The 18,745-nt window shown below is 49.7% G+C and overlaps 1 protein-coding gene across 4 annotated transcripts in view; it reads right to left on the reverse strand.

Annotated features, from left to right (window-relative positions):
* PLEKHA6 (pleckstrin homology domain containing A6) overlaps positions 1–18,745 on the reverse strand; it is a 120,754-nt gene that overhangs the window by 82,552 nt on the left and 19,457 nt on the right. Inside the window, exon 1 of one of the 4 annotated variants that reach the window (XM_059939917.1) lies at positions 14,523–14,544. The exons of 1 other annotated variant lie outside the window; for it this stretch is intronic. The gene's annotated coding sequence lies outside the window, so the exon portion shown is untranslated. Of the gene's footprint in view, positions 1–14,452; positions 14,545–18,745 lie in introns of those variants that run through there. 2 more of the 4 variants (XM_059939897.1, XM_059939908.1) reach the window with 2 other exon arrangements.

Genomic DNA, 18,745 nt, shown 5'->3' on the forward strand with positions numbered 1-18,745 from the left:
ACACTCAATTTAGCTCTTGTGAGCATAAAGTAACTTGATAAATATAAGAGTTTCAAAAGTTAAACCTAGGGCTTCCCTGGTGGCGCAGTGGTTGAGAATCTGCCTGCTGATGCAGGAGACAGGGGTTCGAGCCCTGGTCTGGGAAGATCCCACATGCCACAGAGCAACTGGGCCCGTGAGCCACAACTACTGAGCCTGCGCGACTGGAGCCTGTGCTCCGCAACAAGAGAGGCCACGATAGTGAGAGGCCCACGCACCACGATGAAGAGTGGCCCCCGCTTGCCACAACTAGAGAAAGCCCTCGCACAGAAACGAAGACCCAACACAGCCAAAAATAAATAAATAAATAAATAAATAAATAAATAATTCCTAAAAAAAAAAAAAGTTAAACTTAAAAGCAAGACACAGGGTACTGTTGATAGAACACCAATCTGCTCGTGACGAGGCCCAGGTACCTCAAACCCTCAGCAGTTAGGCCCGCATCCTGGGCTCCAGGTTGGGATGCCTTTCCCTGATCTGAGTCTGGGAAGGGATAAGATAACAAGAGCGACATCCTGAGCCCTGCTCCAGCCACCTCCAAGGGTCAGAGCACATTCTCTTGAGAGCCCCCATCTGGAAGCCACAAGGCCCTTTCCCAGTCTCAGAGCCCCAGCGCTCCCAGCAAGAGCTCCACCACTTCTAGACAAAGGCCTCACGAAGCTGCCATGTCTTTGTCCTTCTTCCCCTCAGAAGTTTCCCCTCATTACCCTCCTCTCTTTCTGAGTAGACTCTGTAGGACAGTGACTTTCATGATGTTAATTTTCGACTCATCAGCAGGTTGTGAAATCAACTGAGTAAATCAAGATCAGCACTTTTAAAATTTAATGGAACAGAATAGAAAATATCAGTGTGCACTTGGTAAGGGTATTATTTTGTGATACTTTTCAAACCCATAACACACACACACAGTGTTAGAGTATTGACTCAGTCACTTGTCTTTCTATGTTTCAGTGTGTTCATCTTTAAAAAGAGGACCCTGGGGCTTCCCTGGTGGCGCAGTGGTTAAGAATCCGCCTGCCAAGGCAGGGGACACGGGTTCGAGCCCTGGTCTGGGAAGATCCCACATGCCGCGGAGCAACTAAGCCCGTGAGCCACAACTACTGAGCCTGCGCGTCTGGAGCCTGTGCTCCGCAACAAGAGAGGCCGCGACAGTGAGAGGCCCGTGCACCGTGATGAAGAGTGGCCCCCGCTCTCCGCAACTGGAGAAGGCCCTCGTACAGAAACGAAGACCCAACACAGCCAAAAATAAATAAATAAATAAATAAATAATAAAATAAAATAAAATGAGGACCCTGACAGTGTCCAGCTCATAAGGCTGTTGTGAGCATTACATTAGTTAATATACATAAAGCGTTTGGAAAGGTGTTTGGCACAAGTGCTATATAAAAGTGTAATTTCTGTATTTATGCATACGTGTGTGTGTGTGTGTGTGTGTGTGTGTGTGTGCTTACATGGTAAATATCTTTCTGTAGTGTGGAGGGAAAGACTGAAATCCAGTGCTGTGGGAAAAGCTAAGAAGTGTCTCTCCAAAGACAATACATGCTAAGAGTCAGATTCCCAAGTCTCATAGGTTTCATGAGTGTTTGCACACATAGCTTTAGGGAAAGAGGCTTAGGTAATCTGAGGAACAAGAGCCTGAGCAGGGTGAGTACAAGCGTCTGAGAGCACTATGCTAAGTGCTTTCCAGATTAACTCATTTAATTCAATACAATCTATGGGGGAGGTATTACTGCTCCTGTCTTACAAGCGAGGAAACAGCACAGAGAGGTTAACGTGCCCCACAGCTCATCAGTAGTGGAGCCGGGATTTGAGCTCTACCTCCCAAGTCTGGACTTTTACCCACTATACTACACTGTCTGCTTCACTTTGATGCCACCTTCTCACAAGTGAAAGGGAAGCCAGACCTAAAAAGTTTCTGCCACCGAGGAGGCTGCCCCGTTCGTGAGAGGGGTGCTTCATCTGCACTCACCTCAAGGCTAAGCAATTTAATTTTCTAATGGCTTGAGTTCAGGAAACAGTACCCCCAGGGTCCCATCATAGAGTCCAGAGAGTCCTACTACAATAGTTGGAGGAAATGAAGTTGGTTAACAGGGCTCGTAACCATATGTGTTAAGTACTCAATCTGAGCAGTTTATCTCTGGAACCAACCATGGGCTTCATCAAACCCAGCTGATACTTCTGGTGGGAAGAAAGAGGAGAGACAAAAGAACACAACACGACTGTAATTTTGAATGAAGCCTCTTCTTTCCCGGGATCCGCCCACGGTCCTCCACAGAGCCAGAGGAGGAGCGGCCACTTCTCTCCCACCAGCTTCATGGACCATTTCCTCTGAAATTCCCAGCATCCTTGTTCACCATCCTCTCCAGTGAGAATTGGCTAACATTGCCTCCTACTAGGCCAAACCCATGATTTTGTTTGTGTCTTTTCATTCTGTAGTAAGCCTCAAACACTCTAAACAAACAAACAAACAAAAAAATAGGAAAACTGAGATCCAGAGATGTTAAGGGACTTGCTCCTGGTCACAGACTTTGTGAATATAAGTGAGGGCAGGTCCCAGCAAGGCCAGGCTCCTTTTGGAACTGGTAGGAACTGCTCTTCCTCCAGCAATCCCCCATTCCCAGCCCAACAGAAGTGACTGCTCCCTGTCCTGCACAGGCATTTCTGAGCCACGACTTCATCCCATATTGCGATGATCTGTTTACGTATCTGTCTCCCCCAGTTCCCCGAGGGCAGTGACCATGCCTTATTCATCTTCGTGTCCCTGGTATCTGGCATGTAGTGATTTCTCAATAAACGTCTGGGGAGGAAAGGGCGGGAAGGCAGGGAAAGTGGAATGGATAAAGAGGGAGGGGGGAGAAGAGAGAAATGGAAGGGGGAGGGAGGGCTGAGGAGGGAGAAAGGAAAGACGGGGGAGCAAGCAGGAAGCCAGGCAGGAGTGAGGGGGGAAGGATGGGTGAGCAGGTACCAGGAGATAATGTCTCCTCAAGCCAGTGGGACTGGACCATGGCACATGGCCCTCGGCTGATCTAAGTCTCACGGGGACGCACAGACACAGGCTGCACCCCCCAGAGCCTGTCCAGGACATAATTAAGGAGCACTTATAAGGGGGTGGCCTTCAGCTGCCAGGGAGGCCCGACAGTTTCCCAGGACACCACTGTCCTTCCTTCTCACCTCCAGAAAGTGAAGCAGAGCCTCCAGAAAGTGAGCAGAGCCTCCAGAAAGTGAAGCAGAGCCTCCAGAAAGGGAGCAGAGCCTCCAGAAAGGGAGCAGAGCCTCCAAAAAGTGAGCAGAGCCTCCAGAAAGTGAAGCAGAGCCTCCAGAAAGTGAGCAGAGCCTCCAGAAAGGGAGCAGAGCCTCCAGAAAGGGAGCAGAGCCTCCAGAAAGTGAAGCAGAGCCTCCAGAAAGGGAGCAGAGCCTCCAGAAAGTGAGCAGAGCCTCCAGAAAGTGAGCAGAGCCTCCAGACAGTGAAGCAGAGCCTCCAGAAAGGGAGCAGAGCCTCCAGAAAGGGAGCAGAGCCTCCAGAAAGTGAAGCAGAGCCTCCAGAAAGGGAGCAGAGCCTCCAGAAAGGGAGCAGAGCCCGTTGCCGCTTCTTCTCGGATGCTCCCACGCTGCGCTGCCTCCCGTGCCTTGTCCTTCCTGCCTGTTACATGGGGGCTCATTCCTGTCCTGGTTGATGGGGATGGATCCAGGGGAATGGGGACCTGCAACATAGGCTGGGGAGGCCCCTCCACTGGACGCCCAGCCCCAGAAGTGGGGTGAGCTTTTGGGGATGCTCCCCAGGTGAGGAGCTGGTGCCACAGGAACCTGAGGAAGAAGCCACATTCCTCCAGCTGGATTCCCCACAAACACCCACCCCACCTCCCTGAGGCAGGAGGGAGGGGCGGCTTCTGTGGGAAGGGGGCTCCTGAACAGGCTTGGCTCCTGCATGACTCAGGAAAACAACTGGAAACCATAACTTAACAAGCTGGCTTCTCTCTGGAATTTCCCTGGGGTGAGGAGATAAGGAGACTTTTTGCTCAGCCTGAGCTCCTGTGAGGCCCCCACTGCTCCTCCTCCTCCTTTTCTGGAAAGTACCAGGTCCCCAGCCCCTTCCCATGTGGTCCATTGCTCACTCCATATGTGTTTGTGGAGACCTCCTATCTGCAAGGCACACTGGCCCTGAAGGCAAACTCTGGGGACTAGATCTCTAGAATAGGTAGGGGCAGGTGAGGGCAGAAGGGGTTCTTGGCTTTCTCCAAAAAATCCTGAATGAAGCCATCACACTCCGCAAATCCTGCCCAATCTCTTTTGAAAAACAAGTCCTCAAGCCAAATCTGGCACGTGCCAGCCAGCCAGGCACCTGGAAATGAAGCAGGAAGGTATTCCAGCGGATCTTGTGGCTTCTCCTTTGTGCCAGAGAACTGGGCGGGGGAGGGAGGTCCGGGCTCAATCGCACCGGGCTCTCTGAATGGACAAGGCAGAATGTTGCATAGTGTTAGCTGGAGGCCACGGCTGCCCTGATGGTCCTCGGGAGCATCCACAACGACAGTCCACTACATAAAGCAACAGCTAGTGGAAGCCAAGGCACTGAGCTCTCATTCTGACCCTACAGCTAATGTGCTGTGTGCTCTCAGGCAGGCCACAAGCCTCTCTGATCCTCAGGCAACTCATCTGTGCAGGGCCATAAGGACAGGGGCAAGGAGAAAAGAGGAAGCAAACTGTGATTCATGCCTGCTCAGACCCTTAAAGGATTAAACCCACTCTCCTGGGTAGAGCTGCCAAAGCTCTTCACAAGCCACATCACCTTCTGGCCTCCTACCCTGAGATTCCTGAAATGTTCTCTGTGCTTCGGCCCCAACCATGCTGATGTATTTCCAGTTCCCATGCTGCCTCGTGAATCTCAACCTCCAGGCATGCTCTTCCTTCTGCCTGAGCTGCACCCCTTCCACCCACACACCCATACTTTAAGGTGGAGCCCAAACCTGCCCCCTACAGCCTCTCCTGACTTCCGTTCAGGCCGCCTTCATTCCTCTGTGTTTGCTAAGTCCTCTGTGCATCTAGTCTTATTTTTCTCAGTTCTTTGTTTATAAGTCTGTCTCCCCTGATAGACTTTGAACTTTAAAGGACCGTGTCAAATTCACCTTCCATCCAACAAACATTTAGTAAATGTCTGCCCTGTGCCAGGCACTGTGAGGTACCAGGATACAGAGGAGAGAAAGGCAGTCTCACGGCTGGTGTCCCCAGTGCATAGGACAGTGCAGGCACAGAGCCCAGCCTACAGCAGAGTCAGGAAAAGCAGGTGCCAGGAGCTGCCCCTGGGGCTCTGCAGTACCTGCTCTGCCTCCTCTCCCTTAGCAGGAGACGAAAGGATATTGGGAAGAAGACACTAAAAACGTAAACCATGACCACTTCCTGAGAACTTTACTGCATACTACTATGTAGTGAAGCTCTCGGTACTTTAGACACAATTTTTTATAATCCTCAAATTAACTCTCTGACGAAGGCCTTTGTAGATGAGAAAAGTGGTGCCCAGAGAGGCTGAGAAACCTGCTTGAGGTCACACAGCAGGCAGCAGAGCTTAGGCAGGACCTCCGGTTGGTCTGACCATCACTTGCCCTTAGTCTCATGCCACCCAGTTTAAATATGTGAACAAATGAGCACCTGGGTGTGCCCAGACTTCTTTTTTAAAAAGGAGGAAATAATGATGTATTAACTCAAGGCTCTAAACTGTATGACTTTAGTCCTAGCTGCCCAGGCAGCCTCCGAAGTTCTCTATTCCCTTCCTTTCCCATTGCAACAGAAGTTCCCAAAACTAAAAAGCCAGGCCAGCTCCCCACTCTGCCTGGGAGAAGCCAGTGAAATTGCATGGCAGAGGGCTGCCATCCAGTTTTTGCCATCTTCAAAGTGTCATTAGCAGCTGCTTGGCAGGTGGTCCCAGGCCCCTGCAGCCCCAACCATTGTCCCTGTTATCCAGAGCTATCAACCACTGGGATTCTGTCCTTAACGGGGAAACAGCAGATAACGGGCCTCCTGTGGTCTGCTCCCGCACCAGCCACAATCAACTTCTCAAACGTGCTCTTCCACATTCCCCTACCAAAATTTTTCTCTCTCAAAACCCAGCTGTGGCTACTGCCTATGCAAACTCCTCTGCCTGGGCTTCAAGGGCTCTTCCCCAGCACCCTTTTACAACACTCCTTTTAATCCTTTCTTCTGTGACCACCCCCCCCCCCCACCAACTCAAACCAAGCTAACTGGCCCTGGGGACTTTGCAAATGCCCTTCCTGTCTCATGGAGTGTCATTTTACTGATGCAAGTTCTTCTCCTTCTTCCCATCCTAAATCTAAATCATCTCTTCCAGGATGGTCCCAATAGGTTGAAAAACCTGCTCAAGTCACACAGTAGGCAGCAGAGCTTAGACAGGACCTCAGGTCGGTCTGACCACCCCTCGCCCTAAGTCTCATGCTGCCCAGTTTAAATATGCAAATAAATGAGCACCTGTGTGTGCCCAGACTTCCTTTTTTTTTAAGGAGTTAATAATGATGTACTAACTCAAGGCTCTAAATTGTATGACTTTAGTCCTGGCATTGTCCTGATAGACCACACCCAACACTGATCTTGACTTCGCTTTGCATTTCCTCAGAACTTAATATCCTCCCTGCAACTACATTGGACAGAGCAATTCGTTATAGTCGTTCGTTTGACAAACATTTACTAAAGGCCTACAACTATGTGCCAGGTATTTATTGTGTGTCTACTATGTGCCAAGCACTCTGCTAGGCACTGGACATTCAGTGCCCTCAAGGAGCTTCTTGCACTCATGTTAATTACCTTCAGGCCCTTTCCTGGGGGAGGCCCACCTCCGCACTTAGATTGGGAGTTCTCTGGAAACTGTTCCCTCTTTGTCATCCTAGCACCTGTCATTTACAAAGAACTTTACTTTTGCAAGGTGCTTTTGCATCCATTATCTCATTTTATCGGCACAGCACCCATACAAGGTAAGGCTGGAAGACGTTATTATTCCATTTGAAAGATGGGGACACTGAAGCCCAGGAAGATGAAGTGACCTGTTCAAGGTCACTTGGATGATATGACCTGGTTACCAGCCAGGTCTTTAACAGAATTCAGGTCCTTTGACTCCCAAGGAGAGTGACCTATGCACAAAACCCTGCCCCACACCATGCAGACTAGGGTCATCAAGAGCTAGATGGGACCTGAGTGATGACCCATTTCTCAACCTCAGTTGCAGTTGCTGCCAATAGATCCTGAGGAAGAAAGAGGCTAAAGCAAAAATAGATGGCCTTAGAAAATGCTCGTGTAACAGGAAACTTTGAACAAGTTTATCCTTGTATTCCTGGTACATAATAGGCACTCAATACATATTTGTCAAATGAATGAACAACTTACTAGAGAGGCAAATGGCAGAGGGTATGAGCTAGCTAATAATAATAGCTATTTGAGTGCATACTTTGTGTCAGGCATAATCCTAAATGCAACTCACTTCATCTTCACAGCAATCTTTTGAGATGGCTATTATCATCTCCCTTTTACAGATGAGACAAAATGAGGTTAAATACCCAGAGTGGCAGGACTTGGATGGAACATGGGCAGACTGACTCCAGAGCTGTGCTCTTGACCACGTTAGCCAAGTGCAGGTCATATGCTCCTGCCATCCATTATAATCACTCAATTCCCATTACAAGCACACTGAATGAGTGTTCTGATGAGTGCTGAGTGAAGACTGAAGTCACACTTCTGCCCTGGGCCCCAAGGTTCCGCATGAGTCACCCCTGGCTGTAATGAAGTGTAATGAAAATCCAGCCCGGGGCAGGGGCGGGTGCGGGGAGCGGGGGTGTTTCAGCTGCACAAGGACTTCATGAGTTCTCTCCAGTGTCTACTTCCCAGAGTCCTGCCGTGACCCGGGGGCCTGTCCCCAAAAGAGCAGCTCTCCTCTCTGACTTGATTGTCAAACAGGCCTGGTAAGAGTCAGGGCTATGAATTGTGAAGAACAGAGGACAGAAGGAAATTTCTAGCATTTCAACCAAGGCTGAAGGAGAGGGCAGGGTTAAGGAGGGTAGAGCAGTGTCTGTCACTGGGACAAAGACATGTTGGAAAGATTTATAAATAGGATAGAGAGAGGGGCCTCAGTGAATAACCCCTTTATGGGAGGGGATGGGAAGGACGGGGCTAGGCAACTCCAGCTCTGGCTATTTTTGGCCCCCATCAGAAAGGAGGCTGACACTTAGACAGGAAAAGTCTCACCACCAACAAGACAGGGACAGGGGCCAAAGATAGAGAATGTAGAAATAATCTTCTCTGAGGCCGAGTTTCTCTGACGAAATCTTAACTGGGAGGGATACGATTCAGAAGAATTGATTTGAAGCAGGAGAGACTATTGCAGAAATCACAAAAGCTGAAGATTTGTGCCTAAAGGTGCTGAATTATACGTTGATTCTGATCTTAGTGCTTCTGTGTGATCTTGGGCCAAAAGCTTATTAAACCTTCCATAGACTTCAGCTTCTCCAGTTATTAAGAGAGTATTGTGTCACCTGTACATGTCTTCATCCTTTGGCCTAGGGACCATGTTAGGGTACAGAAGACCAGGGATCAGAGGATGCTTGAAGTTATTTAGAGGAGAAGAGATGCAGAAACGTGAGATCTGGTCAGAGCTCTTGGCGACAGACAGGCAGGAGCCACCTCCAGGCTGTGCTTCAGTTGCTCCAGTTGCAGAGAGAGGAGCAACTATTCTGATCGTCTTAAAGCTCCTGAGAAATGGGGATGAAGTGCCTCATGCACCTTGGGTAGGTGACATCTCTGCCCAGTTATCTGTGCCTTCAGATCTCTAGGATCAGCCCACAGAAGCTGAATGGCGGGAAGAAATGTTCCCCGTGATTTAAGCAATGCAGAGAAATGCAAACCGGGGTTAGAGGGCTGGCACAGAGAATCCCCAGGGATTGGTGGCCAACTGTTCCAGTTTGCCCAACAAAAAAGGGTTCCCAGAATGCAGGACTTCTGGTGCTAAAACATAGACATATCGGGACAACTGGTCACCCTAAAGAAGGGCTCACATGTTTAAAAAGCCTCTGGTTTGGCACCCCATGGAATTCTGATGCTCAGAAATATTGAGAGCTTGGGTCCCAGGGTTGCACTTGGCACCAAGTGCCCAGATGCCTCCCAGGGATCCTTTGGGCACATGCTGGCCTCGCTGGGTCTTAGTTCCTCTAGAAGATCTGGATAAGTTTGCCTTCTAAACTTGAGGACAAAATCTGCTAGAAAATGACTGAGGTTGCTCAGGACCCTGAGGCCTGAAAAAGTTCCTTCTTGGTGATTTCTTAGGGTAGCCTGCAAGAAAACCCAGGAGGATGCCATAGAGCAGGACTCTGCTTCCTAGCTTTCCCCAGAGGTCACTTCATCCTACAAAGATCTCAGTGGCCAGGGCAAGCAAGAGATTCAAGAATGGGCATGGGGAGAGGCAATAACAGCCATTTTCAGGCTGCCAATGCCAAGTACAGCTGAGCTGTCATTAACTTACAGACTGGACAGAGCACAAAAAAGGGCAGCGCTCCCCGTTCCTCACCCTGCCCAGTGCCCTACCTAATGAGTCCAGTGCTGTGAGCTGAGCTTCCCCTGGCTTGAATCCATTTAATTTTCTCCTAAGCTGCTTTGTAGGACAGGCTGCTGAGCACTCGACGTGTCCAGTCCTGCTGTAGCCGACTTTCTCTAGGGCCGAGGGCAGGCTCCAGTTCCATGCCCTTTCTGCCAGCTGAAACAGAGCCCAGGCTCAAACTGGGCCCCTGAGTTCATGGAGACCAGAGGGCATGATTGGATACTTACCTCCTCTGTCCCTTAAAGGCAGTCTGCCCCATTATAAGGCCGGGAAGAAGGAACAGGGCCTAAGAAGTTAGGATGGAGAAGGCGTCTCCCTCCTGCCTCTGCCAACTTAGTATTTCTTTATTCAGCAAATGTCCTATCAGTACCCACTATGTGCAAAGCACTGGGAAAGAAACAGGCAATTGAGACCCAGACTCAGAACCCAAGGAGGGATGGAGGACTCAGGGAGCTGAAAGCTACAGATTTTTCCCAGCTCTCACTCTAAGGTTCTAAGTATGGCTGTCCCACTCTGTGTCCCCACGGACCCACCCAAGTGAGCACATGCGGAGACGTGGAGATAAAAGGGAAAGAAGAAAGCCCAAATCTTGGTTAATTCACAAAGCAGTGCTCTGTGGGATAGATAATCAAGCTTTGCCCCGATTTACAACACATTCCCAACAAACAACCATTTTGAGACCTAAGTCCAAACCCTAAGGATCAAGCTAGAGAATTTTTAAAGGGTCTAAGGAGAAATGTAGTCAAACCCCTTTTCCTTCTCCTTAACTGGTCCATTCATTCATTTATTCATCCACTCATTCACTCAATTCATATTTCATGAGTGCCTTCTGTGTACCAGCACAGAGTTAGGCATTAGGACTCTGGGGGAAAGTTTAATCCGACCTCACTCAGTGTCCACTGGCCCCCAGCATCCTCATTCCAGCTATATGATCCAAATGTTCATGGCTCTGTGCCCTTGAACTCTGCTTACTGCCCAGACCCTGGGGCCCTCTGCTTAGAGTTGGTCCAGGCAGAAGCCAGCTCCAAACAGCAGCCTCTGTAGTCTGAAATTATGGACAAAGCAGCTACTTGGGTTTCTGCCTTGCCCCCGTCTCTCCCTTCCCCCTTTCTCTTCTGCCTGGGATGGAAACTCTGCCACTCTCTGCTCACATGCTTGAGTCACAAGACTGAGCTCCCAGCAAAAGAACTAGCTCAAGGATATAATAGGCAGGAGCCAGTGAAACAGAAATGTAATAATTTATTTTGTTCATTAAGTTCCAGTCTTCCTTTTTTGATGCCTAAGAAAGCAGTGCAATGCTTACTGTTTGCCCAGCCTTCCTACCTGTCCTTCCCATTGAGGCCTCACTTCCTATTCATCTCAGCTCCATTCCTTTCTCTGTCTCTCTCAAGGCCCACAAATGGTGTCCTATTGTCTATACTGCCCAGCACTTGAAGAGTTATAGGAACCAGCCAGTGATAAAGAGCTCATACAGAGCAAAGGAGCTTGGTGCCTGCCAGTCTCCTCTCTTTCCATGAGCCCCATTGCCAGAGCCCTTCTCGGCCTGGAGTCTCTGGCCCACTTAGGCCAAGGAGAGCACTGGAAGTCCCACACTTGATTGGCACCTCGTAAGTAGGCTTCCTCCTCTGCCCAGGCAAGTTGTTGTGTCTAATTGTCTAACTGCAGATTTCCATCTCTGATCTGCATGGGCAGATGGGCAAGCAGCTGTGCCAGGCCCCAGGGGACTGCAAGCTCCCGGGGAGGAGGAGCGTCCACCTGGCTCTCTAGGCCCAAGGCCTCAGGGGGCCTCCTCAAGGGCAAGAAACAGCCAGGCCTCCAAAAGGGAAAAATACAAGAGCAAGTCTAAGCCAAACCCCACGGCCTCCCACTCCCTCCCTGCTTGCTCCCATTCCTAAGGAAGGGACAGAGCAGGTATCAGGGAGCCAGGGTGGCTGGATTGTTTTCCCCATTTGAGGCACGTGTTTCTGAGAGCAAGGTCCCTGATTTCTCTGGATACAACTTCATCATCCTTAAAATTTTGGCTGAAGCCCTGGGCCACTTTCTGATGACTCTGGCTAAGCTGAAAAGAAACGAAACTGCTATCAAATGCTGCTTGGACCTCCTTATCGGTGGCTCCTGGAACAGCTAGCATACAATCCTACATCTGTGATATACGGTCAGCTTTCAGTTGTCTGCTGCTGCTCTGTTCTTGTACAGTGTCTGCAGATCTCACAGCTAGATACTGGATTGCTCTGAGCAGATCATTCAAAATAACAATGGCTAACACTTACTGAGCACCTACTATGTGTCGGGCACTGTGCTAAGCTCTTTGTTTACATCATCTCATTTAATATCCATAACTACCCTGTAAGGTAGGTGGAGACACTGATGCAGAGAGAAGTTAGCTAATTTGCCCAAGGCCAAGCAGTTAGAAAGTTGGATCAAAATCCACACTCAAGCAAGCTGACCTCAACGCCTCCATCTCGTGTGTGTGTGTGTGTGTGTGTGTGTGTGTGTGTGTGTGTGTGCTTTGCAAACTATCAACTATTATACAAATATAAAGAGTTATCAGGTATGAGTAGTAGTATGTAGATAGTAGTATGAGCTAGGGGGTGGGTATAGGAGATAGTCAGGGAAGGTTTGTGTCTGAGCATTAATCTGATTCAATATGGCTGAACTGTAAATCAAAGCTAATTGGAAAAATTATTCGGAGTATCCCGGGCTTTCACTCCCTCCGTCAAAACAAAAACCTGAAATCCGACTGAACACTGTAGAGATGCAAAGGACTCTTTCCAAGACTCCCAACCTGGCCTTTATGAGACACCTGCCTTACCAATCCACAGAGACACCAGAACGGGTGGGAGTGGGCCACCCTGTTGCCATGTGGTCTCAGCCTCCACAGCAACACCTCCCAAAGAAGGAGGCTTCTTTCCAAAGTAAGAGATCACGTACTGTGGGATGTAAGAAGCAAGGTCTAATTAGAGAGAGTCATTAATAGGCAATTAGCCTGTAATGAATGAATGGATCTAGGCAATGATCATCAAGGCTGCTAATATCACAAAAGGGGAGAGAACCAGACACTGTGTGTCTCCTGACAGATGTACACACCACAACCAAGGGATCCTTGCCCCTCCAATAAATAAATTAAAGGAACCTGAGTTTGACCAAGCCCTAACATGTTCCAGGTTTGGAACATGTTAAATGACATGATGAGGATGCAGTCAGCCAAATCGAGAATGTGAGAAATTCTACAAGACCAATGACCCAGTTTCCTCAGCAAAACATTGCAAGAGAAAGAAAAAGAATACCTATAGATTAAGAGTGACTTAAGAGCTGTAGCAATCAATCACAATACATGGACTTATTCGGAGCCAAATTAAAAAGAAAACTAGAAAATAAATTTTTACAATAATCAGAGAAATATTAATACTAATTGGATATTTCATTATATTAAGGAATTGTTCATTTTGTTTAGGTGTGATAATGATGTTTTTAAAGAATCCCTATGTTTAGAGATGAAATGATAAGCTGTCTAGAATTCGCTTCAAAATAATCAGAGGGTAGAAAGGATTGGGAGTGTACCTAAGACAAGATGGGCCATGAGATGACTTCAAAACTACTGAAGCTTAAAAGAAACAAAACAAAACTACTGAAGCTTGAGTGCATGAGGGCTACTACACTATTCTATTTTTGTCTATGTTTGCAGTTTTCTATGATAAAAAAGTTTTTTTTAAGTAAAAATCAGACTCTCCATGATCATCACTGTGGTGATATAAGCACAGTGCAATAAACTCCTCCAAAGTGGCCAGGCCACTGGCTCTGGCCTCTGTTCTCCCACCCTTAAGAACATGATGGGAGAGGACGCCCCAGACTGCCTTCCCCTTTCCAGTACTAGCACTGCAACAACTTACACCTCACTTTCTACAGCTGGATCCCCTCAGGCCTTTGACAGAGGTAGAGCTAGTGCTACAGAAGAGAAAGCAACCCTCCCAAGGTCCCACCACGAGACAGCAGTGGAGCCAAATCAAATCTTTGGAGGCGGAATGCCACACTCCGGCTTTCCCTCAGACCATCCTGACTCAGAGCTGAAAACGAAGAGCTTTCCCAGCTTTCCCAGTCCCATACTGAATTTAGCCTCTCACTACCCTGGGGGTTGAAAAAGAACTGGCATCCCTCGAAGGAGCATCTGCAGCGGCCGGATCAAATGCTGAGCTGCCTTTCCGCTTCCATTATGCGGAAGCAGAGGACGGAGAAGGCAGAAGGAGTGGGAAGGACAGGCCGCAGCAGAGCTGAGCGCCCAAGCCCACACTCTGGCCCGGCCCAGGGACCCAGGCTGTGGCCAACCCCACCCTGGGCAAACAGCTGGCACCGCCCAGGCTGGTCCTCCCCTACCACTTCCTGCTGCTGCAGCTCGCAGAGCTCCTGGGAGAGGAGACAAGACTGAGGGAGAGGGGACGCAGAATTCAGAAGGGAAAGGAACTGCACAGGTACGACGGGGTGTCTGCAGAAGCCTTTAGAAGGGAGGAAGTAGAGGGGTGAGCACCAGAACTGGCACATTCCAGAGCTCAGATCTGCCAAGGAAATAACTGAGTACAAGGGAGAGAAGAGAAGAAGAGAGCAAGGGAGAAAGAAAGCAGCGGTAAAGAGGGAGGCGAGAGAGATGGGGTGGGGAAGGTTCCAGAGGCCCCCAGGACCACATAACCAGAGCCATGGGTCAGCCAACTGCCCACCCCACTCCCACAGCCCTGGCCTCCAGGGTCCCAGCGGCCATTCCCAGCCCAATTTGCTCAGAGAGAGCTCCCGGCCTCACTGGCCCAGGACGGGCGTGCAGGAGCCAGCTCTCGGACACACCTCGTGGCCCCAGGGTCCTCTCCTACCTCCTGGTAGCCTGCTCCTGGAGAGAGACAGCGGACTGACCCACCTGCCTCCTGAGGGGAGGAGTGCCAGGGGCCGGCTCCACCTCAGGCCAAGTGGCCAATCAAGGGAGTCTGCCAGAGCCTGCCCTTTTGGGACACACTGCTGAAGGGGACATGGGATTAACCTAGTGTTCATCCAAGGTGCCTGTTCCATATTCATGCCCATGCTGGGCGGTCACAAGATGACCGCCTCCTACCTCCTCATGCTCACTGACCTTCAGGGACCACAAGACCCAAGGTTACCTTGGAGTCAACCTCCACCAAAGCCAGGAGAGCAGCCATCCATCCTCACCCTTTAGGCCCTGAGCAAGTGGACCACAAATTCCCCAACTGAGAGTCGAGGGACCTTGCAACTAACCCTAGAGGCAGCGCCGACTCTGAAACTCAAATCCTGGCTCTGCCACTTGCTGGCTGCGACCTAAGGCAAGTCACTGAACAGCTCCAAGCCTTCGTCATAAAGTTACCGTGATCCTTTTGCTCAGCCCGTGCCTGCAGAGCGATGGGAGCGAGCGCTGAAGGACAAGAGCTCTGGACTTCTAGAGGGAGCCACGCTCTATAAATGCGACGTATCATTACCATAAACAAAGTTCTTGCCACACCTAGGATGGAGGAAGCAGGTTTCTGTCAGGCTCTGCAGCTCCATCCCAAAGAAGGATAAGGCAAATGACAAACCAAGTCAGAGAACACTGAGGCCTCCAGGCCTCAGCACCTTACGCAGGAGAGCAGAGGTCCCCCAGCCCCATCAGAGGGAAACTGCAGGCACAGGAGAGTCAGGAAGGATGGCAAGTAAGGGATGGGGCAGGGTAGCATGATCTGGCCCTGGGACTGGTATTTGTGGGTTGACCAGGGTTTCTCTAACCATCAGGCTTGAGCTAAAGCACGGTGGCTTGGAGGAGCAGGCAATTCATACCCCAAGGGTCGCTTCTCCTTTACTCCTCCAGGGAGAAAGCTGTGGGCTGCAGGAACTTCCACGGGGAACTGGGGCTCAAACCCAGGACTCCAAGAGTTCTCTGCCTCTCCTAAGAATAATGCTATAAATAATCATCTCTGACGTTTGCACATTGCTCTTTATATACACAGACTGTTTCCCATTGCAGCTTCACAGAACCCAAAGGAGGGAAGCCTTACATTGTTATCCCTATTCCTCAGCTGATTAAACAATTGGGGCTCAGAGGGGATAGTGAGTAATCTTAAGTTACACATCTTAGGGAAATGCCAAAGGCAGGACAGGAACCCCTTCTCTGTCTCTCAGAGCTGTTTCTCTCCCCTCAGGCAGCCCAGGGCCTGGACCTCAGGAGGCAGGATAAACACTAAATGCGGAGGACAGGTCCTGCTCTCTGGGTGGGGGAGCCCTGGTCCTGCTCTTCAGCCGCTCTGGGAAGAGCTCCTTTGAAGGGCTACCTCAGCCAAGAGTTAGCAACCTACTTCCAGATCGGGCAAGTTCAGGGGCCTCAGGGGTTAAATGCAGGCTGTTCTATGGCAAGTTCAGGGTTTCACTGGCAATAAATTCCCTTAAAAATTTAAGAAATGTCCACTCATCTAGCTCCTGATCGACAACAAATTCTTCCTCAGCCTATTCAAATTACAAAGTCCTTCTGAGGTTTTGAGTTCTGAGAGGTCCAGCCTTGAGCCATTTCTCCCCAGCATTCGAACATAAATGGGCAAGAGTCATATGATGCTGATCGTGGCAGAGGTGGAGGAAGATGAGAATCCCCCGTCTCTAGAGCCTTCCCTGGGAGCAGGCTCTATGCACTAGACATGCTTCAGCCCAGGTGCCAGAGAAAGCTCTCATGAGGCAATCATGCATCTGGGCAGGGGAATAAGACAAACAGCATAGCTCCCCCCATCTCAGAGGGAGAAGCCAAGTGGGGGAGGCAATAAGGTGAGTTGTAAGCAAAGTCCCCTTTGCATCCTGTTCAATGAAATCTTAAATCTTTGAGCTAAAAGAAAGAGTCAATAAAAGCTCCCGACCATCCAAACAACTTTTCTAATTATCCCTGAAATATATTTGCACTCCCCGTAAAGTCACCATTGGAGGAAGGCTCTGGGCCTGCCATTCTAGACTTGGTCTGATGAGATCACCTGTCTAGGAAACAGACAGAGACACATTCCTCCTGGACTCTTTCATTCCCCTTGGCCGCCAGAGGGTTAACCAACAGACAACTCCCACAACCCCCACCCCCTTCCCAGCCAGGCAGGGAAAGCAGGATGGCTATGGAAGGCTGGGGCAGCTGGTGGGGCTGGGGGTGTGTTGAGCTTGGCCTCAGCCCAGCACTGCAGACAGCTCTACTCAATGTATAGACACCCAGGCTGGGCCCCTTGGACCAAACTCCTCCCTTCCTTCCCCACCAAAGAAAGGCTCTAGAGAAGGCCCCTCTTGGGGGAGGAAGTGGGGAGAGGGAGGCTGTTTTTCAGGATTAGAGTCTGAAGGAGGATTCCATCTCTCAAATGGTTGCATCTTTGAGGCTGCGGTGGGCAGCTACACCCTTCTCTGCTCTCTGCCAGAGAAACCAGATTAAGGCAAGAAGACACTCAGGAAACACTGGGTAGCCCCAGTTTGAGGGATGGCAGTGCCAGAAAGATGGTGCCAGTTTTGATGAGCAGAGACAAAAGTGACCTTGGAAGAAAGCTGACAGACAAGGAATCATGTTACTCCCCCACTTCCCCTCTTCTGTGTGGGCAGGAAGGGGGGATGGAAGGGCCAGCTGTTCTTAGCCATGCAGGGGGAACGATGGTACATATGTGACGTGGGCATATCTGCACCTTCTTTTCAATCTCCCACACCCCCAAGCCACTGCTCTGCCACAGTCCCCTGTCACCTCACCTCAATTACTTTGATGGCCAGCAAACAATTCTGCTGGGTCACTTTAAGAGGTGCTTCTAAGCTGTTCCAGAGGGACACCTGATCCCTCCCCTGAGAGCTCACCTTTCCTGAGTCCTACTGTTCTAACAAACGACTAGCACCCAGAGCACAGGGCAAAATCTCCTACACGTGGGGATGCAAACCTCTCTAGTGTCAGAGGAGCTTTCCAAGGGGTCCTGTACCTAATCTCCCATCTGGTCCCATATGCCCTAACCCTAACCTTAACCCTAACCCTCCTGCCTCCACTCACCAATTCAAATTTATCCTAAGACTTGGATTTCCAACCTCACCCCCTAAGCCCCTGAAATAGCTCTCGGTTTGTCATCAGAAACTTCCATCACCAACCAATCTTTCCTGTCCATGATGTTGTCTTTAAACTACAGACTTAAACATGACCCAGGGACCCACCTGAACTATGTAATCCCCAGTTCCATTGCCCTGGAGATGAAAGAGTGCTTCTGAATCTGGTCTCCCCCACTTCCACCCCCAACTCCCCCGCTTCCCCTCTTCAAATGATAATTCAGTCATGCCCTGGCTCATAAACCTTCAATGTATCTCTACTGACTACAGGATAGAAGCTAAACTTCTTAGCTCGAGATGCAAGGTCTTATATAATCCAGCCCCAATTTGTCCAATATGATCTTCTACTTCCACCCTACAACCAAAAGCATAAATCTCCTGTAAGTGTTACAAGTCACTGTGCCAGAGGAATCCAGTGGAAGGAGAGATCACTTCTGGCTAAGGCCATCAGGCCAGACTTCATGGAAAGTGTTTGTGTGTGTGTGTGTGTGTGTGTGTGTGGTGGGAAGTAGTATTCAGAATCATGCACTGGACCAGCTTGTAACTGGTCTGCTCTCCTCCTCCTTACTTCACCTCCCATCATGAGTTGGTAAGCATAAAGGACATACATGTGGATGCAGGAAATGCTTTTTTTGCACTTGAAGATCTGTCAAACTCCAGGCATCCAGGAACAGAATCAGACTGGAACAGAATCACAAAAACTAGCAACTGCCTGTGACAAGCCTCCTGCTACTGCTGGCCCAGAGTGATAAAGACAGCAGGGTCTAGAGAGGTCTCCTCCATGGCTCCTGCAGGGTGGTTTGCTAACAGGGCTTCCATTTCCCCTCTCCTCAGCCCTGTGGCCCTACCAAATACCTAGCATCATGAGGAAAAAAGAACCTGAGGCAGGGAGGAAAGAATTTTAAGTAACTCCCGTCTCTCTGTACTCCCAGCCTTTTCAGTTTGGATCTTTGGAGGGAGGGGTATGAGAAGAGTTAAGAAAAAATAAATCCAACCTTCTCTGCCATCTGCGATTCTGGCAACTCAATGCTATCTATCAGTGGCCAGGCAGGGGAGTGGGAGATG

Source organism: Balaenoptera ricei, chromosome 1, assembly GCF_028023285.1.
Source record: "Balaenoptera ricei isolate mBalRic1 chromosome 1, mBalRic1.hap2, whole genome shotgun sequence".
Taxonomy (NCBI): domain Eukaryota; kingdom Metazoa; phylum Chordata; class Mammalia; order Artiodactyla; family Balaenopteridae; genus Balaenoptera; species Balaenoptera ricei.